The sequence below is a fragment of the Hemicordylus capensis genome, chromosome 1, assembly GCF_027244095.1.
Source record: "Hemicordylus capensis ecotype Gifberg chromosome 1, rHemCap1.1.pri, whole genome shotgun sequence".
Taxonomy (NCBI): Eukaryota; Metazoa; Chordata; class Lepidosauria; order Squamata; family Cordylidae; genus Hemicordylus; species Hemicordylus capensis.
Genome location: NC_069657.1, coordinates 443,588,690 through 443,614,550, shown reverse-complemented (window position 1 = coordinate 443,614,550; position 25,861 = coordinate 443,588,690). Strand labels below are relative to the sequence as shown.

Sequence of the window (25,861 nt, the reverse complement as noted above, 5' to 3'; positions counted from 1 at the left end):
TGGCATCACCCCTCTTGGTTGCAGCTGTGGTGTTGCTGGCACCTATTGGCCAAGCTGAAGTCCCCTATCCCCAGAGACCTCCCTCACCTGAGTCCCTCACCTGAGTCCCACACCTGCTCCTCCTCACAGGAGCAGCAGAAGCGGTTGACCAGGCCCTTCTTTGCTGCCACCTCTGCCATGGCCGCTCGTTCCCCTCAGGACACCTACCGGCCCAGGCTCATCCCTTGTCTGTCTGCCTCCCTCCACCAATGGCCTTGGTAGCCCCAAACAGCAGCAGTGGTTGACTGATCCCTCCCTTGCTGCCTCTTGTTCCCCTCAGGCCACTGACAGGCTTGGGCCCATCTCTTGCCCTTCCATCTTTCTCTCTTCCCCTCCCTTCTTTTTCTCTCTTTCTCTCTCCTCCACTTGTTCTTCCTCTCTGTCTTTCTCCCCCCCTCTCCCCCCTCCTGAGTTAACAGATCTCGTTCATCTCGTTACCTCAGCTAATTAACACAATAGCAGCCTCCTTCTTCTCAAGGGGCTCTTTCCTGCCTCATGGCCCCTCTTTTCACAGACCCCTGCCCACTATCCTTTTATATATAGAGATTCCTCTCCTCTACAATCAAGAACATCTTCCGACCAGTAACATTGCATTCCAACTGTCCTTAACCATCATAGGCTCCTCCTCCTTATCTGCATATGGAATCCCCACTGCCCAATCACCACTGTGCTTCTGAGATATATATATATATATAATGTTTGCAATCCTGCATGTGATTTTGTGTATCAAAATGAATAAAAATTAAACTATTAAAAATAATTTCAAAAAATTAAAATAAAGTAAAAAGTTGCACAAATGGTAGAATAGCACAATTAATTCTTTTTAATAGGTCTGAATTACATATCCAAAGAAGGTGACCTTCCTGTTCTGGTCAAGGAAAGAGCTAGAGACCGGGAGAGACAACTAATGTGAAAGTGAAGAGCTCTCTATTAGTTAAGCAGTGGCCACATTCTAAGCTTCCCTTGATCCATTATGAGCCGCTTGCCTCTCTCTTGGGGCCTCCTTGGCAGAAGTTGCTAACAGCCCCAAAGCAGCAGGAATGTGGAAGAAACAGGTGCTCTGGCTTACCACAGCTGGGACCCATGCCGAGTAAAGAGAATAAGCTACCGCTGTTTCCCCAACAATCCTGAATGAAGCCACCTACCTGAAGATGTTTAATTGTGTGGCTCACAAGCAGCTATAGATTGTATTGAAAATGCTGGACATATTTAACTCCTTCAACTGCCGGTTCAGGGCCCACTTGTGTTGTCGCATGGCCCTCGTGGCGTTTTTGCAGCTAGAAAATACCCAAAGAAAATATAGTTTTCCGGTGTGTGTGTGTGTGTGTGTGTGTGTGTGTGTGTGTGTGTGTGTGTGTCTCCAGGGGTGGCAGAAGGTAGATTGAAATCTACTGGTTGATTTCTGGACGATTTGCAATAAATCAGCTTTTCTGACTCCCAGTAGTTTCACAATAGCAAGCAAAAGAAATTCTCCGTCACAGCTGGCCTTGTGCTAATTGCTTCTCTTTCAGCATCATGTTCTATTCAGAGATGATGTTGTACAGCTGTACCAGCAGCGGCCAGTGCAGCTGGCTGTGAGGGAGGGGGTGGTAAGGGCATGTGAATCCTTTTTTAAATGCCACTCTTTGCCACTGTGGGTGCCCAGCAGCCTCTGAGAACTGGAGGCAGCTTGCCAAACATTCTTCAGGGAAGCTGCCCCGTCCACATGCCTCGCCTGGCCTCCGCGCATGTGCGGATGTCTGTACAGATCCTCTGCGCATGTGCGGATGTCTGTACAGATCCTCTGCGCATGTGCAGATGTCTGTACAGATCCTCTGCGCATGTGCGGATGTCTGTACAGATCCTCTGCGCATGTGCGGATGTCTGTACAGATCCTCTGCGCATGTGCGGATGTCTGTACAGATGTCTGTACACTTGTCAGCAGAGTAGCAACGTTGGTGATGGGCTGTGTCTATATTTTTTGGCAGCCTGCCACCACTGCTTACTTGCCGCAGCCCACTGTAGCCCCTCACCCACCCACCGCTGGCCTCCTCAGTGGTCACCCCACTCACAGCTGCCATCACCACAGGTTACCACCCCCCTCCACCAGCTGCTGGTCTCCGTAGCCTCCACTCACCACCATCATAGCTGCCAGTTGCATTTCATTATACCGCCTTGATACAGTATGATGACATCACTGCCCTGGTGGATGATGAGGTCACTGCCCAGGGATCACTGCCTCATCATCGCTGCCCAGGGATGATGAGGTCAATCATTATACCTAATTGCAGCAATATAGTGGGAGACAACCGGCTTTGATTGCAGTGGTGAACAGGGGCCACGGGGGCCACCAGTGGGTAGGCGGGGGCAACGAGTGACGATTGTGGTGGTGAGTTGGGGGGCGCTGCGGCAGAGGTGAGCGGCAGGTGAACACAGCGTCTTCCCACCTCTGGCAGCCCGGAGTTGCTCAATTATGGATCTGCTCCTCACACAAATACATGCTTTTGTGTGAATGGCTGTTTTTACACGCATTTTAAAAGGGAACCTGGGTGCAGAGCCCTCAAATGGACGTGTACTTGCTGTACATCTAATCAACATAAAGTGTGAATAACTGTACCTGTGTACACTGTATACTCATTGAATGGGTGTTGCACATAACATGTGGATAGGGCTTCAGTGTTCCTCACCTTTGAATATGAAAGTTAATTGGTTGCCTTTGACCGAGACCATGTGCAGCTCCGTTGGTCAATTTTTGAGTCCTGAGTTAGAATCTGTACTTGAGCTGTTGTAACCCAGGCGGCTCCATTTGGTAGACTTTGGGGTTCTCATCAGAGATCAAGTAGAACCTGCAAATCTAAAGTAATTAATCAATTACTTATTAACCAATTACAACCTAAGCATTCATTCATGGTGAAGCACTTCCTGGAGTGTACCACTTTCAGCTGCAGGTGAAGGTGGAGGGAGGTTGCATGTTTGGATGCTCTTCCATGAATAAAAAGCCTTCCCTGTACATAGAAAAATTAGCATGCCAGGGAGAAGGGAGATCATCATGCCAGGGAGAAAATTAGCATGCCAGGTCTTCTCCCTGAAGCTGTAAAAGTCTCTCCCAACAGAGCTCTATCTAAACTCAAATTTACAAACATTTAGAAAGTACAAGCTGAACCCGCACAGAGCATCTGTGTGCTAGTGCTAGTGCACTCAGTCTTCCAACCCCAAAGACTTAATGGGGTGACGGAAGACCCCCTCACTCAGCCTTTCTCCCCCACTCCCCCCCCTGAGGCTTTGTTTGGGCTTTCTCCCTCGCCACTTGGCCTTTCCTCACCCTCCCCCGCTCGCCACTTGGCCTTTCCTCTCCCCCTTGCTTGCCACTCAGCCTTTGCTCCCACACGCCCCGCCCCGCTCAGCCCCCTATCCCACCTCCCCCCGCCTTAAGCCACCCCCATGGCGGTGGAGAGGGTGAGCAACAATGGGGCACTGGCGGCAGAGAAGGTGGTGAAAGCTCCTTCCATGGGCCCACCAGGCGGCACTTGAAAGCCACATCCTGCATTTTTATTGGTCACAGCTGGCAGGGCTTGCCACATACGACTTCAGTGTATTATTTATATAGATGTTTAGCATGTTTTTATATTGGCAGGCATTCATTTATCAATCTTTCTGGTCTGATTTTCTGATGTATTTTATGTTGTTTTCACCTTTAATTAGATTGTTGATGGTATTATATTGTACTAGGTGTTGTTTTTTTATGCTGCTTGATTGTTTTTTATTCCTGATTTGCATATGTGGTTATTACTTCAAGTGACCCAAAGGCATCTGTTTTTTTGTTGTTGTTTTTTGCTTAATGATAATTAATCCAAAGACTGTTCGCTTGGTTTCCTCCACCCTACCAACCTTCTTTTAAAAATCAACACATTGAAATGTGTGTAAAATGTGGGGATGGGACTGTAGCTTGGTGGAACATCTGCTTTGCTTGCAGAAGGTTCCAGATCCAATCCCTGGCATTTAAAGTTAGGGCTGGGAAAGACTCCTGTCTGAAACCTTGGAGAGCCAGTGCCAGTTAGTGCAGACAATACTGAGCTAGCTGGACCAATGTGTAACGCGGCTTATACATGTTCCAATCAGTGTTCCTTCTAACAGGGATTCCCAGATGTTGTTGACTACAACTCTCAGAATCCCCAGCTGCAATGGCTTTTGCTTGGGGATTATGGGAGTTGTAGTCAACAACACCTGGGAATCCCTGTTAGAGGGAACACTTGTTCCTATTTTCTAGGTTTTTAAGAAGCTTGTACCTGTCTGAATGTGAGAAGTGTCCAAAAGTGCACATGACATCAAAACAGGAATAGAGTAACATCTTTATCAGGGGCATAGCAAGACTAGAGTAGGCCCTAAGACAAAAAGTGAAGATGGGCCCCTGATTTCCCACCTTCTTCGGGGAGGAAAGGGGGGAAAGCAAAGAGCAAAGAGTCACCCAGCCAATGGGGTGGCCCTCCCTCAGGGGCCCAACATTTGTTCCCCCACCTTGTTCAACTGTGGCTATACACCTGGTTTTTATTAAAACACGGAAAAATAAGTGTGTCTGATCCTCACAGCAGGTTACTCCTTTCTCAGCATTTTCAGAGCAAATTCGTACATGAGACTGAAATTTGCATATACTTTGCAAACTGGCTGAAGTCAAACATCTCACACATTTATGGAAAAACATGAGAGAGTCTCAGATTTTCTGGTCAAGGTATCACAGGCCTGACTGATATCCAGGCCACCAGCTCCTTGGAGAGGTAAAACGTGTGAGCCATGACCCTGCACCCACTCCCTCCATGCATGTGCACACAGAGAGCAGGATGTAGAATGGATCCTCAAAGTAGCCAATCAGAACCATCCCCTTTTTGCTTCCACTGGGTTGGGTGAGCCACAGCTGTCCCTATGCTCTCCAGGCAAGCTGCTCTAAGCAGCTTCTGCACCAAGCAAAGAGCTTCTGCCTCTTCTCCACCTCACGCAGGACAACCAAGCATCCTGCTCTTCCCTTGGTTCTGGCACATGACCCAATGACTGCTCACATTCATATACAGTAGCTGTGGCCTGCCCAGTGCCATGGTAGCAAGCAGCTGTTGGAAGGTTCTCCTTGGCTCTTATGAGGAGTCACTCCACAGCCTGCTCTTCACATGCATATGTAGGGGTGCACCTAGGAAATTTGGGCACCAGGGCCGCCCAGCCTCGAGCCCCCCCCCGTGCACGAGGCCCCCCGAAACCTCCTTTGGGGGGCCCGGCCCGCCAAACCTCCACTGTTTTTTATTTAAAAAATCTTGCTGAGGGGTGGCCGTGGGGGGGGGGGGAAGGGGAGCAAAGAAGTCCTTCTTCCCACCTCTCCCCCCTTACCCAGCGATGGGGACTGGAGTGACACTGGGACCATCCATTCGGGCCAGCGTCTTTTACCAACTGCGAGGTATGCCTGTGAAGCTTAGAGAACGTCACAAGCCCATGGCGTCGCAGGCTTGCAATGATCTCATCTGCGCAGGTGCACCTTGCAGATGTTAAAAGTCGCTGGCCTGAACAGACGGGCCCAGCATCACTCCAGTCCCCACTGCCGCCGGGGGAGGGGGAGGTCTGCTTCGCTCCCCCACCACAGCCACCTCTCGGCCACGGTAAGAATGTTAAAAAGCACATAGTGGAGGTTTGGCAGGGTGGCTGCTGGAGGCCACTGGTGCTGGCCATTTGCAGAGCCCCACCCCCCCAGACCTTGGAGGAATGGTCCTGGTCCCCAAGGTCCGGGGGTTAGAGCACCTCTGCGCATATGTTCATGAAGACCAGAATTGCAACCTTAATTAGTATCTCTTGTGGAATCCTGGGTTGCTAGAATTGTTACACAAAATGGACTGGTTCAGACAAGATTCATCACCACCACCAACCAGAACCAGGAGCTTTTTTAGACTGTGACCTTACCGCGACTTTACTTTAGGAGGGTGGGTGTGTGAGTTCACATATCAGCCAGATTTACCCCAAAGTCTGTGCAATATTTCAGAAAGCACTTCACACACAATTGGGGGTTTTCCCTCTGTTTTGGAATCTAGCCTGATTTATGTCCAGGGTAAAAAAAAATCCTCTCTTTGCATTAGGGTATCCATTATGCTCCATAAAGCCGTGGAGTAAGCTCACAGTAAATCCTGCTGTCTGAAAAGGCTCCAGCCCACGCAATCCAGAAGGGGGATGTCCTAATGGCATACTCATCCTGATGTTGCTCCTGGAGGTCCTGACTTCCTGCTGTTGTCTTCCTTTATGATGTGAGGGGATGTGATTTGTCCAAACTGCTGCTCTACATACAACAACAATAATAATTATAACAGTAATAGTAATAATAATAATAGTAATCATCATCATCAAGAAACGTATTTGTTAGCTGCCCCACAACAAATTATTCACAACAGCATAACAATTTTTAAACTTCCAATAAAAAAACATAAAACAAGACAAACTACAACACAAAATAAAAAAATAAAAAATACAATACAAAACATTTAAAAATCTGAAAGGTTTTTTAAATGTTTTGTACTGTGTATTTTTTTTAATTTTGTATTGTAATTTTAATGTCTAAATGTTTCTATGTTCTGCTTAATATCAAGTACAATCTGGCAGAAGATGTGTGTTTTACTATAACAGATACAGAATGAAATGGGAGTGGGTTTTAATCTGTTGCAAATCTCAACATTGCTGATTGATTGGTATGTAAGTATTGGTATGTAAGTATTTGCCTTATTATGCTTCTCATCAGTGTTTGAAATAAAGATTCATTCACTGACCAATTTTAAAAAGCTTTTTAAGCAGTAATAATTGGATTGCATGTGTCGTTTGGGCAAGCCACCACCACCCCACATGATAAAGGAATGTGCCAAGAAAAACATCAGGAAGCTTGGAAAAGATGTCATGGCACATGTGATCTTGGAGCATCACCCTTCACGTGGGATGAAGCGGGAAGTGGTGGAGTATCATCCAAGCTGGCCCAATAGTCTCCTTCAGAAAATCCAGAAGCATTAAGAACTGGGGGTTCCATAGCCCAGACAGACATATTTCTGGGAGTGAACAGTGAACAGAGGGGACAGAAGTGAAAATGGCTTTCCAGTATCCCTCCCCATGCGTTGCCCTACCCATCAAGCCCAGAAAGCAACTACTCTGAAGACTGCATACTTCAAAGCAGCTCTGACTGCGTTGACGGTCACTGCCTGTAGGATTTACTTCTGAATAAACTATACCTGCCAACTTGTCCTTATTTTCCCATTCTCCTGAATGAGAAAATAGGGACACATTGGCAGGTATGAAAAAAACATGCCTACGATTACACTATAAAATTACTGATGGACTTTTTAAAAGGTAGTAAGAAGTTCATGGTTTATTTCTGAAAGAATTATAGAGTTGTTTTGATGAGACACCAATTTATTCCATCGTGGGTTTTGTGACCTATATATTTTGTGACTCTACGTACTTTGTGACTTCCCTGGGAGAGGAGAACTGCTCTTGTGGTAGCAGGCATGACTTGTCCCTCTAGCTAAGCAGGGTCTGACCTGGTTGCATTTGAATGGGAGACTAGAAGTGTGAGCACTGTAGATATTCCCCTTAGGGGGTGATGGAGCTGCTCTGGGAAGAGCAGAAGGTTTCAAGTTCCTTCTCTGGCTTCTCCAAGATAGGGCTGAGAGAGATTCCTGCCTGCAACCTTGGAGAAGCCACTGCCAGTCTGTGTAGACAATACTGAGCTAGATAGACCAATGGTCTGACTCAATATACGGCAGCTTTCTATGTTTCTATGTTCCTATAATATATGATTGCTGGCATTGGTGGCATCAGTGGGGGATGAGGGAAAGAGCTTCCTCCCAACAAGTAGCTCCTTCCTACCACAACCACTGCCATTGCTGGACCATTGTGATAACCTGAAGGAAGAGCTTTCATACTTGGAGGAAGTTCTTTCTTCTGTTAGAAGCCCAGCAGAGGAGAGGGAGAGTCCATCTGCTTCCCACACAGTGCTGCCTGGGATGAGAGACCAGGTGGGCTCCTTCTGCTGTTGCCTGCCTACTCCTGCTTCCCCTGTGGGGTTGCTGCCTCTGGGTAACATCTGTGGGGAGTGTGTGCAGGATTGGGACCACCTCCTGGGTGACTCAGCAGTTCCTTGGGTCACCTGCTCAGCTTTGGGCTTTATAGGAACGAGGGTGAGGACCAGGCTGTTTGGCTCAAGATCCCTTGTGGGTGTGTAAAGAAGGGCAAGTATTATAATAGGGCTTCTCTTTGAAATCTTGGGTGATTTGAGCTTCAGTGTGTCTGGGTCTATTGAGATAGGGAGACGGGGTATATCCACCGATTATGGGGCAGCTATTCCAGTGGTGGTGGGAAATAGAAGCAGTAATGTTGACAGGTCAGCAGGCCATTGCAGGGTAAGGGAAACCAGAAACTTATCTGCTGTCTCCCCTTCTGGCTATCCTGCCAGTTCTTTGACCCTGGAAAGCAATGCTAACCACCCACAGAGCCTCATCTTGCTCCTTTATAATGCCAGGTCGGTCCAGAATAAACCTGACATCATCAATGATTTGATTCTGGATGAAGAGGCTGATCTGGTATGTATTATGGAGACTTGGTTGAGGGAGGCTGGTGGCCCGGTCAGGTCCCAGCTTCTTCTTCCAAGGTCCTCTGTTGAGGAGCAGGGGAGAGGAATTGGGTGGGGAGGTGGCATGGCTGTGGTCTACAAGAGCAATATCTCCCTTGCCAGGATCCCTGTCAAAGTGTCTGACCATACTGAATGTGTGTACCTAAGTTTGGGGACCACAGATAGATTGGGACTTCTGTTGGTGTATCAATTGCCCTGCTGCCTGACTGAGTCCTTAACTGAGCAGACCGACTTGGACTCGGGTTTGGCGTTGGAGTCTCCCAGGCTTGTGGTGCTGGAGAACTTCAATGTTTACTTTGGGAGCAATTTGTCTGGGGTGGCTCAGAAGTTTATAGCGGCCATGACGACTATGGGCCTATCCCAGGTGGTCTCGGGACCAACGCATATTGCTGGTCACACGTTTGATCTGGTCTTCCACTCTGAACAGATTGGTGTTCCGTGGGTGGGTACTTTTGTGATTTCCCCTTTGTCATGGATGGACCACCATCTGGTTAAGGTTGGACTCACGACCACGTTCCACCTCCGCAAGGGTGGAGGGCCCATTAGGATGGTCCGCCCGAGAAGGTTACTGGATCCAATCGGATTCCAAGAAGCCTTGAAGGGATTTAGTGTTGGCTCTGCTGATGACCCTGTCGACACTCTGGTAGAGAATTGGAATAATCAACTCACCAGAGGAGTGGACACAATCACTCCTAAGCGTCCTCTCCAACCATAGAGAGCATTTGAAGATCTGTGCTCAGGCAATACATGCAGCAAAGAAGTGATTCTTTTCCTCCCGTATTGCCTCCGCAAGCTTACTTCCAGTGGAGTTGTTCAGGGTTGAGAAGGGGCTAATGTGCGCCCCTTCCCCCTTGAATCAGTACTGAACCAACAATTACGTGCTGTGACATTTTTAATTAGTTCTTTGTGGACAAAATCTCTTGTATTCGGGCCAACTTGGATTCAAACTCCACAAATGTTACAGAGTCTGATGCCGAGGTGTCCAGCAGCTCCTCTTATGCGATGACCCTAGATCAGTTTGTGACTCCTGAAAATGTGGACAATTTGCTTGGAATGGTGCAGCCTACCACCTGCCCTCTCGATCCTTGTCCGACATGACTTATACTATCTGGCAGGGAGGCTGTTGTAGAGGACCTAGTAGAGATTATAAATGCTTCTCTGAGGGAGGGCAGGATGCCTCCTTGTCTGAAGGAGGTAATCATTAGACCACTTCTAAGAAGCCTGCCTTGGATCTCTCAGAGTTAAATAACTACAGGCCTGTCTCCAACCTTCCATGGTTCGGCAAGGTGGTTGAGAAGGTGATGGCCTCCCAGCTCCAGGCAGTCTTGGAGGAAACTGATTATCTAGACCCATTTCAAACTGGCTTCTGAGCAGGCTATGGAGTGGAGACAGCCTTGGTCGGCCTGATAGATGATCTGCAATTGGGAATTGACAGAGGGAGTGTGTCTCTGTTGGTCCTTTTGGATCTCTTGGCAGCTTTCGATACTATCGACCATAGTATCCTTCTGGAACGCCTGAGGGGATTGAGAGTGGGAGGCACTGCTTTGCAGTGGTTCCACTCCTGTCTCTCGGGCAGATTCTAGATGGTGTCACTTGGAGACTGTTGCTCTTCAAAACTTGAGCTTTTACAGGTATATGGGATCCCTCAGGGCTCCATATTGTCTCCAGTGCTTTTTAACATCTACATGAAACCACTGGGAGAGATCATCAGGAGATTTGGTGCAGGGTGTTATCAATATGTTGATGACACCCAAATCTATTTCTCCATGTCAACATCATCGGGAGAAGGCATATCCTCCCTGAATTCCTGCCTGGAGGCGGTAACGGGCTGGATGAAGGATAACAAACTGAGACTGAATCCAGACAAGACGGAAGTACTTGTTGTGCAGGGTCATTACTCAGGAAACGATATTGACCTGCCTGTTCTAGATGGGGTCACACTTCCTCAGAAGGAACATGTATGCAGTCTGGGAGTGCTTCTGGATTCACACCTCTCCCTGGTTTCTCAGGTTGAGGCAGTGGCCAGAAGTGCTTTTTATCAGCTTCAGTTGATACGCCAGCTCCGTCCGTTTCTTGAGATTCATTACCTCAGAACAGTAGTACATCTGCTGGTAACCTCCAGACTTGATTACTGCAATGAACTCTATGTGGGGCTGCCTTTGTACATAGTCCAGAAACTACAATTAGTACAGAACTCAGCAGCCAGGTTGGTCTCTGGGTCATCTCGAAGAGACCATATTACTCCTATATTACAGGAGTTACACTGGCTGCCAATAGGTTTCCGGGCAAAATACAAAGTGCTGGTTATAACCTATAGAACCCTAAACAGCTTAGGCCCACGATATTTAAGAGAGTGTCTTCTTCTGCACGATCCCCATTGTCTACCGCGTTCATCAGGGGAGGCCCATCTGTGGCTACCTTGACGTCGTTTGATGGCCACTCAGGGACGGGCCTTCTCAATTGTTGCTCCAAGACTTTGGAATACGCTTCCTGTTTGCATAAGACTCTCCCCATCTCTAGCGGTTTTTAAAATATCTTTGAAGACTCATCTTTTTAACCAGGCCTTTTAACTTTTATAATTTTAAATGGATTTCATTTTAAGCAGCTTTTTGGAGTTTTAACTGATTTTAATGTTTTATTTATTTGTATTGTTTTATAGTAGACTTTAGTTTGGGGTGGTATATAAATGTATTAAATACATAAATAAATAATAATAAAATAGTAACTCATCTAGTGGCTACTCGGGAAAGGGCCTTCTCCTTTGCAACCCCTGGACTTTGGAATGTACTCCCTGTTGAAATAAGAGCCTCCCCATCTCTGGCAACTTTTAAAAAGGCACTGAAGACACATTTATTCACCCAGGCTTTTAATTAGATTTATAGTTTTAAATAATTTTAATACTGAGTTTTAAATAATTTTAATCTTTTAAATGATTTTAATTGTTAATCGATTTAATGTTTTAAATGATTTTAATTGTGAACCACCCAGAGATGCAGGTTTTGGGTGGTATAGAACTATTTTATATAAATAAATATGCTCAGAATGATGACATATATTGTACCACATTATCTATTGCAACATAGTGTTTGCACAGTTGCACAAGTACAAAAATTGCATGAATGGAGTTGTGCAACAGTACAGCTATTATTTGCAATGGCTGTACTTTAATGCAACTCCATTTGTACAGCTTTTCCACTTGCACAAAAGCACACTTGCGGAACTGCACAAGCATTACATTGCAATATGCACATAATGTTGCAAAGTATGCTAGTATGGGGTGTAGTGGTTAGAGTGTTGGACCAGGACCGGGGAGACCTGATTTCAAATCCACATTCAGCCATGACACTTGCTGGGTGACTCTGAGCCAGTCAAGTATCTCTCAGCCTAACCTACCGCACAGAGTTGTTGTGAGGATAAGCATAACTATGTACACCACTCTGGGTTCCTTGGAGGAAGAGTGGGATAGAGATATTAAAAAAAACAAAAAACATTTTTTATCATAAGTCAATATATTAGAAAAGCATTTGTGTATAAATAACACTTACTTATGGGCTCACTTCCAGTTTTGTTTAGGATGGGGTCATTTTTTGGTGTCATTTTTTTCCTTTCAAAACGGTAGAATAAAATTCATGTCCCTCCAAAAATGCACTTTGCCTCTTCTATCACCTCCCTGATATATATTTTTTCCTGGTACCGACATGATTGCTAGTTAAGTAAAACTCATTAATAAGTAATACTTTTCCTTTAAAATTGTACTGAATACATTTCATCCTTTTCCTCCCCTGAGGTACTGGGGGGACTCACTTTCCACCTCACACGCAGGCCCACCGAGTTAAAAGACTGTTCCGAGAATATTGTCTCTTTCTCCTCTGTCCCTGTGTAGTATTTTGGGAGTGACACACTCTCTTCTGCTTGCAGTCAACCTTCAGCTAACAATGCAATAAAGTAACTTTCATTCGCTCCCTTCTTTTTCGCAGATTGTCGAATAGAAACAGGGGCGAGAGGGGATCCTAAAGCTTTGACAGATGGTACTCAGCACTCAACTCCTGCTGGGCTCAGCAGGGCCCATGATTCAGGTCTGTCAAAAAGACTCTTGCCTATGAAGTGGATAACAAAGTGTGGCCTGCCAGGCTGCTTCCTATAGGAAGCCTGGAGTTGAATGTGTCACTCTTAGCTTTCTCTCAGTGCAGCTGGGGAGCTCCAGAAACTTCTCCAAGCATGAGGCTGTCCTATCCAGCAAGCAGATTGCTTTGCAACTAGAGAAGAAAGTTAGGGACGGAAATCAAAGAGGCAGAGAGAAATGCAGTAGGCCAGGTCAGAATAAAGTTTGGGTCTCGGGTGAGCACTGGTGGTGAATTTGGACGACTTCAAAGAGGATCCCTGCTCAGAGGGAAGAGCTGGATGTCAAAGAGATTTTGCGTCTTTTCCCCCCCCAGAATGGCTTTGTCAAATGTGCAAATGCCGGAAAGTACAGCGGACATTGGGCTCTCAAATGCCTCTTGGCACTATTTTGGCTAGTTACTTCTCAGCCACAACCCTTTTGGCAATGTATGTTTTTCCCCCTCTTTCCAGAAATGCCCTCACCCAGCTAAAAGGCACACAATTGAAAAATCAGGAGCATTGCAAAGAAAAAGTTTCAGGTAACCCTAAATCTTTTTTGGGGGGTGGGGTGGATGACTGTGTTGGCTGTAATTGTTGTCACGATATTGCAAACAATGCACTTTTTGTGGTAGAAAGAGTGCTGAACACAACTTATCAAAGGTATATGTCAGTTACAGCAGAGATCCAAAATGTGGTGAGGGTTAATATTGCAGTGTAAATGATGACAAGCAAATTACTATCTATCTATCTATCTATCTATCTATCTATCTATCTATCTATCATATATGATATAAAAGATATATAATAGATAATTGATATATGATATGATAGTAGATATTTAAGAGATAAAGAATACATATTTTTCCACTTTTCAGATATGCATAAGTGAATGTTGTTAATTGCATTTAGAAGACTGTCGATAGCAACTGATATATCTGCATTTGGGGGCATTCGCAAAAGTTATGTGGAATCAACATTCACATGTGAATGTCAACCATTTACCAGATTTGGGGTATTCACTCTAATGTAACCAATAGTTTATCAAAAAAAAATGTGTACCAGCTGCCAACATTAAAGTTTAGAGTTAATTACACCCTGCTAAGTAGTTTTGCAAGTCTGAATCTTTTTAATTCTCATTCCTTTTTGACATGTAAGAAATAAGTCAGCAGGCCTTATAGACGTGTTGAAATCAATGGACCTTATTTCCATGTAGACATGTTTAGGACCAAGATGTCAAGAATATAACAAACCACTCAATACAATTATTCTAAGCACATGTCCTTGGATGTAATTAATTTCAGTGAGTTTCAAGTGGCATTTAGGCATTTGTAATGGAGATGTAATTTACCATGCATTTGTTTCTATTTATTTTTTAAAAGGTATGCATTTCATTCCTAACAACTGATCTCCAAGGTAGCTTACAAGAAAATATTAAACCAGCATCAAAATAAAACGTAAACATTTAAAAACAAGTGAGCCTTAAATTCCTTACTTGGCATGAAACCTAATGTGAAAAAATGGTCAGAATGTAACAATGAAGGCATATTTCAAGTTCATGGTGAAGCACTACTACATGTTGCATAGTTGTGTGTATTCTATATTGGCTGTAGGGTTGAAGATACTAAGTAGGACTGATCTGAAATTTCTCACAAAAGAACTTTCAGCGCACAACTGAAAGGAGGCAAAAGCTCCTCCAATCACCTCTCTCTCTCTCTCTCTCTCTCTCCCCCCCCACCTCCCTCCACTGCTTCACAGCTGTGGCAATGCTGATCCCAGCAACGCTGTTCCTGCAAGTTGCTAGAGACCGCCATATCTTTTTTCCCCCAAAGTCCCTCACCATGATGCAGCAGCATGCCTAGTGGACTTGAGAGCGAGAGAGAGAGAGAGATGCATTAGCATTAAAACATAAACATAAAGCAGTGTGCTGCAGTAAATAGTGTTCACACATAGAGGCCGGGCACATGTGCAGCCCTATCAGGTAAAGGCTGCCCTACCTGTGTAGGGCTGCTCGTGTGCAATGCCAGGATCGAGGCTGATTCTGGCCCTGCCTCCCTCAGTAGCCTGAGTTTTTTATCTAGGCTTGTATCTGCGCCAGGTCCAGGGTCGTATTTATGCTCAGGTTGCACGCAGCCTGAACATACATAGAGTCGGGCGCCTGGAGCACCTACGCACAGGGGAATCCCTAAATGTACCATGCTGCTGACTTGCTGCATTTAGGGATTCCTGAAGGCCGGGATGCCTTTTCCCGAATTCCAAGAGAGCCATACTGCTGGGAGCGGTGCGGCTCGTGTGGGCGTGTGAGCAGTGTGTCCCATACATCAGGCAGGATCATCTGGGGGAAAGGCAAGCTCGATCTTTCCTTCCCTTTGAGCCCTCCCCGCTCGCACTTGATGGTCACGTGCACAACCTTAAAACGTTGTATCTGCATTCGGGCAGCTGTGCACACATACATGTTTTTGTGTGAACACATTTTAAAAGTGAACCTGGGTACAGGCCTCTGAAATGCAGGATGCGGATAGAAAGTGTACTGCTGTATCTGAGTTCAATGTAACGTGTGAATAACCATCTTGCATACATATCTGTTCCTGTGTATACTGTACACAGATAATACAAGCGTTGAACATAATGTGTGAATGGGACTCTTGTCAGACAAGAGCCAGGAGGACCTGGGTCCAAATCCCAGTCAGGGAGAACGCTGTGTGTTGCCCTGAGCGCCATGGAGAAAGGGAAGAATAAAATTATAATAAATAAACAACCAAAAACAAACATAACAATAGGAAAAGAAGTTTTGCACAAAGTTCAGGAATTTAATATAAGATCTATTCTACATAAGGCAGTGCATAATAAATACCACTTTTATTATTTATGTATTCATTCATTCATTCATTCAGTTCATATACCGCCCTTCCTAAAGTACCTCAGGGCACTTTACATTAAAATTTAAAAAATAATAATAAAACAATTAAAATAAAAATACATTTAAGCCAGATTAAAATTAAAACTAGATATAATTAAAAGCCAGGCTAAAAAGATGGGTCTTTAAGGTTCTCCTGAAGGCCTCCAAGGAAAATAACCATCATATATCCATGTGGAATGCGTTCCACAATCCAGGGGCAACAACTGAGAAGGCCCTGTCCCAGGTCACCACCAGATGAACTGCTGGCACCTGAAGACGGACCCCCTTCTGATGATCTTAATGAGTGGTGGGGATCTTGTAGAGAAAGGCACTCTCTCAGTAACCCAGGCCTAAGCCATTCATGGCTTTAAAGGTAATAACCAGCACTTTGTACCTTGCCCACTATGCATATAATTTACTATAGGGTAGAAATATAAGCCCTCTTCAGATATTATGGATTGCAATCTCTGCAATCTAATCCTTTATCCATCCATCAATCCATCCATTCATTCATTCATTTAACAAATTTATATACCACCCAAAACTTATGTCTCTGGGCAGTTTACAGTAAAAACAGTGCAAATTAGAACACAATTGAAACATTGAAAACAATTTACAATTTAACACAATGTCAAATCTGTTTAAAACGATTAAAAACTGTACATCTAATTAAAAGCCTGGGTGAACAAATATGTCTGAACTGCCTTTTTAAAAGTTGTCAGAGTTGGGGAGGCTCTTTTTTCAACAGGGAGCACATTCCAAAGCTTTGGGGCAGCAACGGAAAAGGCCAGTCCCTCAGTAGCGACCAAATGAGCCGGTGGCAACTGTAGATGAACCTAATGCCTAATTTATTCATTTTATATGTAATACAACTTTTGAGTCACTTTCCTACTTACAAGCACCCAGGATGATAGATGAAAAAAGGGATAAAAGCCAAAGTGCAATCTTTTTGCAATAAATTGCAACATACAGCATGAACATACCAAAGAATCTACACCGGTGGCAGAAATACAAAATGAACCAGTGAATGTTTGGGGATGCAGGGGAGGGAGAGAAAGCAGAATGCAGCAAAAGGAGTACCGGGGGGAGACATCCTTAGTTTTTTCAGAAGAGCATTCCTGACGGGAGGGGCTACAGCTGAAAAGGCCCTGCTGCTTAGAAGGCAGGGTGCAGAGCATGTTTATCATTGATAATCTAAGGGGACAATGGGGGCTCATATGACAGAAGCTTTCAAACCTGGGTCCTCAAATGTTGTTGGACTACAACTCCCATCATCCCCAGTGGCCCCCCACCATTGTGCCTGGGAATGTTGGGAGATGTAGTCCAACAATATCTGGGGCCAAACCCTGTCATAAGAGAATTTAATTAAAGAAAGAAGTGTTTTAGGGCCAGACCAGATTTGATGAGACAATAGGATATTTGATCCTTACTGGCTCTCACACATCGTTGTTGTTGTTGTTCACAGCTAAAAGCAGCCACAGGGTGAGATTCAAATGAAAGATAGTAGCCCTCCTCCTAACACACCGTCCTTCTGTTAGAAGTTGCTCCTTAGTGCTGCTGTTTGCTCTGTGGGGCAAACACAGAGGTCTCCATAAAGCCCATTGGGATTCTACAGCTCCTTATTTGGAGAACTACTAGCTTGGATTTTGGCTTTTCCTTACTGCTTCTCAGTTGCATTGCATGATATTATTGTTAAAATTTATATTTTTAAATTAGATCTGTCACCTGCCTTGAAGACCCATTGAGCTAAATGGTGGGGTAAAAATATTTTAATGAATAAAATAATGCAGACACTGTGTTTATCTGAATCCAAGACTAGTTTGCCCCCCAAGTTCTTTGATGTTATAAACTGAGGGGCAGAGGGGAGGTGTCCATCTGAAATTTAGGGTCCTCTTCCTTTTCGGTAAATACATAACCTATATTTAACCCATTTTTTAAAAGGAGGTTTTCTTAAATTAAGGGTCGTCTTCTATTCGGGTAAATACAGGTATAAAATTTGGAGACCGATTATTTCCCTTAAATGCAGCTAGTCCACTGCAAGGCAAGGAGAGGTGGCAACAGCTAAGTATTAGGGATGTGCATGGAACCAGCGGAGGCCAGTTCAAAGGTGGGGGAGACACCTTTTAAGGGTGGGGAGGGTACACTTTAAAAAACAAATCTCGCCGTGCTTCCCCCACTGGCGCTCTCTTAAAAACTGGTCCAAACGGGCGGTAGCGTACCTCCCTGCTGCCCTGTCCCCTCCTCAGTCCAAAAGTGACCGGAAGTATCCCGCACACATGCACATGTCAGCCCGTACACATCACACACGTGCCCGACATGCACATGAGTGAGCACAACATGCCCTCGCACATGCTTAACATGTGCATGTGCCTGGGGTGCTTCCAGTGACTTCCGGACCGAGGAAGGAACGGGGCAGCAGGGAAGTATGCTGCCGCCCCGCCAGACCGGTTTTTCTGCCACCGGTTTTTAAGAGAGTGCTGGCAGGGGAAACATAGCCGGGGGGGCGGGTAAGTGCACCCTCCCCCACCCTTAAAGGTACCCTCCTGCCTTCAAACCATCCGAACTGCTGGCTGTTCAAACCTGTTTGGAGGCCCATAAAAGGGCCTCCAAACAGGTTTGTGCACATCCTTACTAAGTATCCCTCTGCAGAAGGCTGAATCTCTTCCCTAACTGTTCTCTAATTGACACACACACACACACACACACACACACACACACACTCCTGCCAACATCTCAGTGAAAGCACAACATGTTGGCAGGTGTTGTTTGGTCCGAGAAGCAAAATCTCCGGAGTCTCCATCTGTTGCACCTGCCCTTTTGTGGCTAGAATCGATGGCTTTATTGATTGAGAATTAGGGCACGATGCCAGCCCTCTGCCCCTTCAGAGCTAAACCCCAACCAGGGCTTTAGGGAAGACTTCAAAAAGAAGCAAGACCTTTTTCTCCCCTTCCATAGAGGGAAGAGAAAGACGACAAGTATAGCAAAGCAAGTGGCTTGTTGTGGAGGAAATGCATGGTTCGCAGCCCTGTGTTTCCCATGTAACACTCATTTAACAGATTGGGCAGGGCAGGAGAGAATCTGTGGGTGGGGCATGGTGCTTACTCTTTCCCCTACCTACCAGCAAATGCCCCATGTCTATTTTATATTACTGGCTTTCCTCCAGGGGCGTAGCTATAATTGAGCAAAAGGGTTCAAAGAACACGGGCCCCCAGCTCCTGAGGGCCCTGAAGCTCCATCCCTCCCTATTTTCTTCGTTATTTCCCTCTCTCTGGGGGGCCACCAGAGAGAGGGATGAACACGGGGCCCCTCTCCCCTAGCTACGCCCCTGCTTTCCTCTGATAAGGTTTTGAGGCCATGAGACCAATGGCAGGCAAAAATGGTCTGGGGAGCATTGCAGGATAGAATTAGAAGGCAATGAGGAGGTAGGGACAGCTGGTGTGATATTTTAGGCCCTGAAACTAAATCCCTGCTGTGATGTGTCAACACCCAGGCATATGTGGAACCCCCGATCCAGTTTGAATTTGAACTTAGCCGGGCCCCTCATTCAGGGTCCCAAAACCGAACGCCCAGTCTAGTTCAAGGCCAGTTCGGATTCGAACCAAACCGGGCAAACCAGTTTTGTGTACATCCCTACTTCTGTAGATTTAATGGTAGGGGGTTTTGCTGCAAGATGTGAAGGCCAGTTTACATGTTATGATCTCCACCTGGGGGCCATTTTAAATATCTCCATGTGGCATCTGCCATTGGTACGGATCAACAAGCAGAGAGAGAGAGATTTTCTCTGTGCCACAACAACAATTTCATTTCAGACAATCAGTGGTGGCAACAGATTTTTTTTAAAAACTGAGGGGGGGCACAAAAGAGGCAAAGTGTGTTTATGAGGAAGGCTAGCTGTGTCTCTCATATTAGAGTTCTGAAACAGACATGGGGGGGCAAGTGGGGGAGCAAGCCACTTTTCCGGGGGGAATTCCCCCCCCCCCACTGCCCTCACGGACAATTGTGTGGTATAAAGTGCCTGATTTCCTTCATACGGACATCAAAGCACGGCCTTCTTCAGGTAAATATTCTCCTGTCTGCGAAGCGAGAGGAACAAATCTCAGACTTGGGCACATCCTTACCCTCAGGGGTTTAGCTATAATTGAGTGAAAGGGTTCAAAGAACACGGACCCCCAGCTCCTGAGAGCCTCCCAGCTCCACTTCTCCCTATTTTCTTCACTTTTCCCCTCACTCTGAGGGGCTGCCAAAAAGAGGGGTGAACACAGGCCCCCCTCTCCCCTAACTACACCCCTGCTTATCCTGCTCCCTTCTTCAGGGTCAGCATCCAGGATCATCCATGTCAAGTAACTATGGCAGACTTTTCTTTCTTTTATAAAATTGTATTTAAACTGTCTCTGCAGCAGACCATTTTTTTTTTAAGTATTTAAGTTTAAAAGACATAGCAGAGTTGCCTCTTGGAACTGCCTTTTGGTAGCCTCCATTTTGTTCCCACAATACCTGAGATGCTGCATTATTCTGGGGCATTCGGGGAGGGGGTCATCACCAATATGGGCTACCATGTTTTTTTGCAGCAGCTGCCATTTTGCCCCCAAAGTAACACAAGATCTCAGGCATTGGGGGCGGTGGGGGGAGGACAGGAGCTGAAAACGGTCACCAAAAGGAGTTCTGCCATTCCTCTTAAATATGGTTGGGGGGAGGGGAAAGTCTGCTCTGCTGCACTACAGGTAAGCCCCCAGATTCCTGGCTACAAAAACACATGGAAAATATATAGAAAATGCATGTGCCATTCAGTTCATTCAGAACTTTGTGGCGATGGCTTCATACAATGAACCAAATAGCCTTTGTTTTTTCATTTGTTATAAATTCACTGTACACTTCTGTCTTAAACTGGAAAAAGTATTCCTTAGGATACTTAAGATCCATATGGAACAGGCTTTAAAGTACCTAGGTTACAAGTTCAATCCTGACCAGGGGCTCAAGGTTGACTCAGCCTTCCATCCTTCCGAGGTCGGTAAAATGAGTACCCAGAATGTTGGGGGCAATATGCTAAATCATTGTAAACCGCTTAGAGAGCTCTGGCTATAAAGTGGTATATAAATGTAAGTGCTATTATTTATTTATTTATTTATTTATTTATTTATTTAACTTGTATACCACCCAAACTTTCGTCTCTGGGAGGTTAACAATAACATAAAAACAAATAAAACAAATATAAAAAGTTAAAACAGTTTAACAATTTAAAAATAGTATAAAATTAAAACTCTATAAAATTAAAATACAGATTTAAAAAGCTGAAAAAGCTTGGGTGAAGAGATGGGTCTTAAGATTTATTTATTTTTTAAGTCAGGGATGGGGGAGGATCACATCTCAGCGGGGAGCACATTCCACAATCTCGGGGCAGCAATCGAGAAAGCCCATCTCTGTGTGGCCACCAGATGAGCTGGCGGTGACTGGAGACCTTGAACTGGGCTCAGAAATAAATTGGTAAATAATCAGATGCTTTAGAATGGGTGTGATTAGGGTTGCGGGATGGGGTCAACCTGTACCCATCAACGGATGCTCAGGGCATTCGAAAGCAGCTACTGTTTCAAACCATCTCCAAGGGCAGGCCCACACTGAGCACATTAAAGTAGTCTAATCTGAAAGTGACCGAGATATGAATGGTGGTAGGCAAGCTGACAAATCTAAATTTCAAAAAGGGCAAGAAGAGGAGGAGAGATAAAAGTTGCAAGGAATAAACGTGAACAAATGCAGTTATACATTCCTTAGTTTCATCAGAGAGTGCAGAATAAAGGTTGAGCAAGAAAAGCCAGTGTGGTGTAGTGGTTAAAGCATTGGACTAAGACCAGGGAGATCCTAATTCAAATCCCCATGAAACTCACTGGGTGACTCTGGGCCAGTCACTTATCTCTCAGACTCACCCACCTCACTTGATTTTTGTGTGGATAAACATAAACCATGTACACCACTCTAGTTTACTTGGAGAAAGGGCAGGATATACATGCAAAAACAAACAAACAAATTCATGGAAGAAGGAATTGTGAAAGAAGAGATTTAAGATGAAAGAAGTAGACTTAGACAGGTATTTTGTATACACGAACCAAAAACGCCTCCTTATACCAGCTACAAACACTTTTGTGTGAACAGGCTGCTTGCCATGGCAGTCACTACGTAAGAAAAAATAAAGCAGTCTGTCCATGGTGGCTGCAATCTATATGGTGGCCCTCAGCAATGTGATGGAAGTTTCAGTGAACTCTCAAAAATGGACAGTAGGGGGAGCTCTCTACTCATGCCATATTTCTGGGAATTCTCACTCCGCACCCCCCACCCCCTGCTGCTTCTTAACCATGATGCACTTTTTACAACTTTCTCAACCTTTGCAGCAAGAAATATGACAGGTTACTTGGATTCTGGGCAGCTGTCGTTCTCAAATGGGCTTAAAGGCTATTTTTACTTGTCCATTATAAATAATATCCATGCTACCTGAGACTTTAAAAATGCATATGACATTTTCTTTCCATTTTAAAAGAAGGATGAAGAGCCTCTCTGCCTGTCAGCTAAAAGATCTGCATGCTATTTCACATTGACATTAATTAAATTAATGCTATTATGCTATTTCACATGCTATTGCACATTTGACTTTAGTTTGCGCAAGGGGATCACTGGAAATAGATCTGTATGTCTTTGGAATTACAGTCAAAGCATCTGAGACACATTTTACTATTGGTTCATAAAGTATTTGGTTTATAAAGTATGGCATGGTCCAATCACTGGCACCTCGTGGAAAGCAGAACAACAGAGGAGAGTAATTGTATTTGCCTTCTGAGGTTTATATGCAATGAGAACGCAAATTTTATATGATGCATTAGGTTTTTTTCTAGGGATGTGCTCAAGTGTGCAAATGCAAGCGCGGGTGGGGTAGTAACAGTTTCCGTAAGGAGTCGATGCCATGGCCTTTGCTCTAGCAAGCACCACTCCCAGAAAAAGCAGGGGAGGCAGTGGAGCAGGTAAGGACTTGTTTACTTGCTCCTTAAGGGAATCACTCCCCGCTTCGCTGGACCGGTTTGGCTGTGGACGCCCGAGCCAGTTTGGCGCTTCCCGAAGGAGGTGACAATCCGGCTCGTGCACATCCCTAGTTTTCTTCTTCATATGATAACACTTAAGATGTGTATTCCATTGTCCACTATTGCATATATCTGAGCACTCAGAGAAAGGTAAAGATTGAGAAAGAAACAATTTTTCATTCATTATGAACAATTCAGATTCAGGGTCAATTTGTCTTAACTTCATAATATGCATCCCCCACTGAAAAGAAGCAGCATCAAGGGCTGGTTCACAGGATAACTGCGATGTCAGGTTAATAAAAACTGGAGGTCCTGGTAGCACGCACACTCCTTTGGAGCCTGTTGTGTGGGCTCAGGATTACCTGCTGATCTCAAATTTGCACTGAGAAAATTTGGCATTTAAGCAAAGGTAATTAATCTTAGATGTTATTTATTTATTTATTTATTCATTCGTGTGTGTGTGTGTGTGTGTGTGTGTGTGTGTATTCCATTCCTCCAGTACAATACTGCTTGGGGCAGCTCACAACAGTTAAAAAAAAAAAAGAATATATAGTTTAACACAATAAGACAAATAAAACACAATGTCAGGGGGTGGGCTCAATTAAAATTAAAATCCCATTAGGCTATAGTAAAACATACTAAAAAGCTTCTCTAATCAAGTATATTTAAAAAAAACCTGAAGGGAGAGAGCATGGTGAAGCTCTTCTGGGAGGGTGTTCCAGAGCTGAGGGGCCACAACCAAAAAGGCCCTGTCTCTTGTCCCCACCAACCAAATCTCAGTCAATGGTGGGGCCATGAACAGGGCTCAAGATGGTAAGCCAAGGGCCTGGGCAGATTCATATGGGCATATTCATTTTAACTAGGCTTGTTCTTGTTGGCTTAATTTTTTCACAGTGCGAAACTGAGATCAGCAAGAAATCCTGTACACTCCATGGGAGTGTGCACACTGCCAGGATCTCCATTTTTTGTTTACCTGGCTTTGCAATTGATATGTAAACCCAACCTAAACCAGCATCTGAATTCAAATGTCCTCACCTGGTGCCAAAATGTCAGGTGCACAAGCACCAGGTATATAAATTTCAGGAAGCATTCCTCAAGCAAGGAGCTACTGCAGAGAAGATCCATTCCCCTGCCTGATCTCAGTGTATTTGGTGGATGGTCAGAGTTGTATCTTCCATCACCATTTCCTTAGTATGGACTTTTTGATACGCAGTTTCCTTTGGCCCAGTTCATGCATATAGCGTGGGGTGTCTGTAACAGCTTGAAATGAAGGTGAGTGATGGCAACTTTGATAAACAAACCAACTAACTTTGCATAGCAATAGAGATTGCTGGAGTTTTTAGGAATCGGCATGAATCTCCAGGTAACTGATGAAAACAATCCTGGAAAGGTTGTCTTTTTTCTTTTTCTTTTCCTTTTTGCCATTTTATTAGATTTAACCTAATGTGTTTTTGTCATTTCCTTTGAAATATCAAAAACATCCAATTCACAAATCAAAACACTGAAAACTGTTCATATGGGTGTACAGAATCTTGCTCTTTCTTCTCATTCCGATATTGGACAAACAATATCCTTCTAGATACAAATTTATCTTTTGTATCCTCATCCCTGGAATGTTAATAATTCATAAGTTTTAACAAAAATAGCATGTTCCAAATATATTTCAAACAATCTAGTCTTGTTGGAGCTATTGCTTTTTTCCATGCTTTTTCTTGGTGCTGTTAATAGATGTAATCATTTCTACATCTGTTTGCAATATCTCTCTTATGTACCCCTGAAGAATTGCCTTTGGACCATTAGTTAAATTGCAGCCTGTCATTTCAATAATTGCTGATATTATGTCTTTACAAAAGTTAATAACAAGTGGACATAACCAAAATATATGTGAAATATCTTCCCCACAGTCCCAGATACTTTAATGACTTGATATTATACAAAATATTGGGTGGAGAATATGTACAGGAATAGTTTCAGTCAGAGTTGACAACTCTACACAATAAGCACAGGGGCGGTGGCGGGGGGACGATCCAGTTGTACAGCTACTTTGCGTGTTTCCCCTGTGTGAGTTCCCCATCACCATTCATGCATCTGCTTACTGGTGTTTTTAATAACATCCAAAGCTGTTGAGATAGAGGACCTCTTGCAATGACCATCTGTGCACTAATTAAGGCAACTTGGGCTCAGGGAGAGAGATGTTGGTGGCTGCTCATCCTTGGGATACCTTGGCCCAGAGCCAGCTTTGGAAATGTCGTAAGACTTCTCTCTTTGGGCTGGCATTGGCCGAAGGTGGTGATGGAGAAGGTTTAGGGCCTTAGCAATTGTTTCTCTGTTGTTGAAAGTCATCTGAAAAAAGGCCTTAGCAATTGTTTCTTTGCTGTTCTCATCGACTTGTAGCAAGCAGTCTTCTTCTTTTTACGTTAAAATAAAACCAGCTGCTGGTACACATATTAACTGTGATGGGGGAGGCAGAGGCGTAACTAGGGAAAATAGCGCCTAGGGCAAGCACTGAAATTGCGCCCCTGTCCAAACAGGAATGATGGGACTTGTAGTCAACAATATCTGGAAATCCCTGTTAAAGGAACACTGTACCATCTAGACATGGTTGTTGATCAAAACCTGAAAACATGAGCCATCTCTGTAAAAGACTTAGAACAACAGTCAGGAGTTATGCGAGGATTCCAAGTGTCATTTTCTCTGTCTCGTCTCATTCTTTTAAAAACATGACTTTGGCCTAGAGGATCACCTGCCCACTAGCAAAATAGGGGAAGAAGAAGGTGGTGGGGTGTGTGTGTGTGTCTATAAACCAGTTAATGATTCCTGCCAGCCTTTGTCTTATGATGACTGATGGCTCATGATGGGGTATATGTGCATTCATGACACTAGTGCTTACTTTGACACCAGGAGGGAGGAGGATACATTAGTTTGCCACACTAGACAGAGGCAGTTGCAACAGGAGCAGACAGCCAAGTTCTGCCAGGGCCAAAACCAGCCCCTGCCAGACTAAGAAATCATTGTAATTTGCCCCTTCCTGTTACAAGCAGTGTGCTGTTCTTTTATTATTGACTCTAACTCTCAGATATCCCAGTCATGGATGGAAAATTCAGGGTCAATTTACAAGAGACACATTTTCTACATGGAAGTTTCTTC

General features: G+C 44.6%; 1 long non-coding RNA gene across 3 annotated transcripts in view; it reads left to right on the top strand.

Annotated features, from left to right (window-relative positions):
* LOC128323387 (uncharacterized) overlaps positions 1–25,861 on the top strand; it is a 111,872-nt gene that overhangs the window by 44,263 nt on the left and 41,748 nt on the right. The window contains exons 4-6 of one of the 3 annotated variants that reach the window (XR_008306244.1): positions 12,634–12,732; positions 13,229–13,296; positions 14,137–14,224. This is a non-coding gene — a long non-coding RNA (uncharacterized LOC128323387). Of the gene's footprint in view, positions 1–12,633; positions 12,733–13,228; positions 13,297–13,632; positions 13,716–14,136; positions 14,225–25,861 lie in introns of those variants that run through there. The other 2 variants (XR_008306246.1, XR_008306245.1) reach the window with 2 other exon arrangements.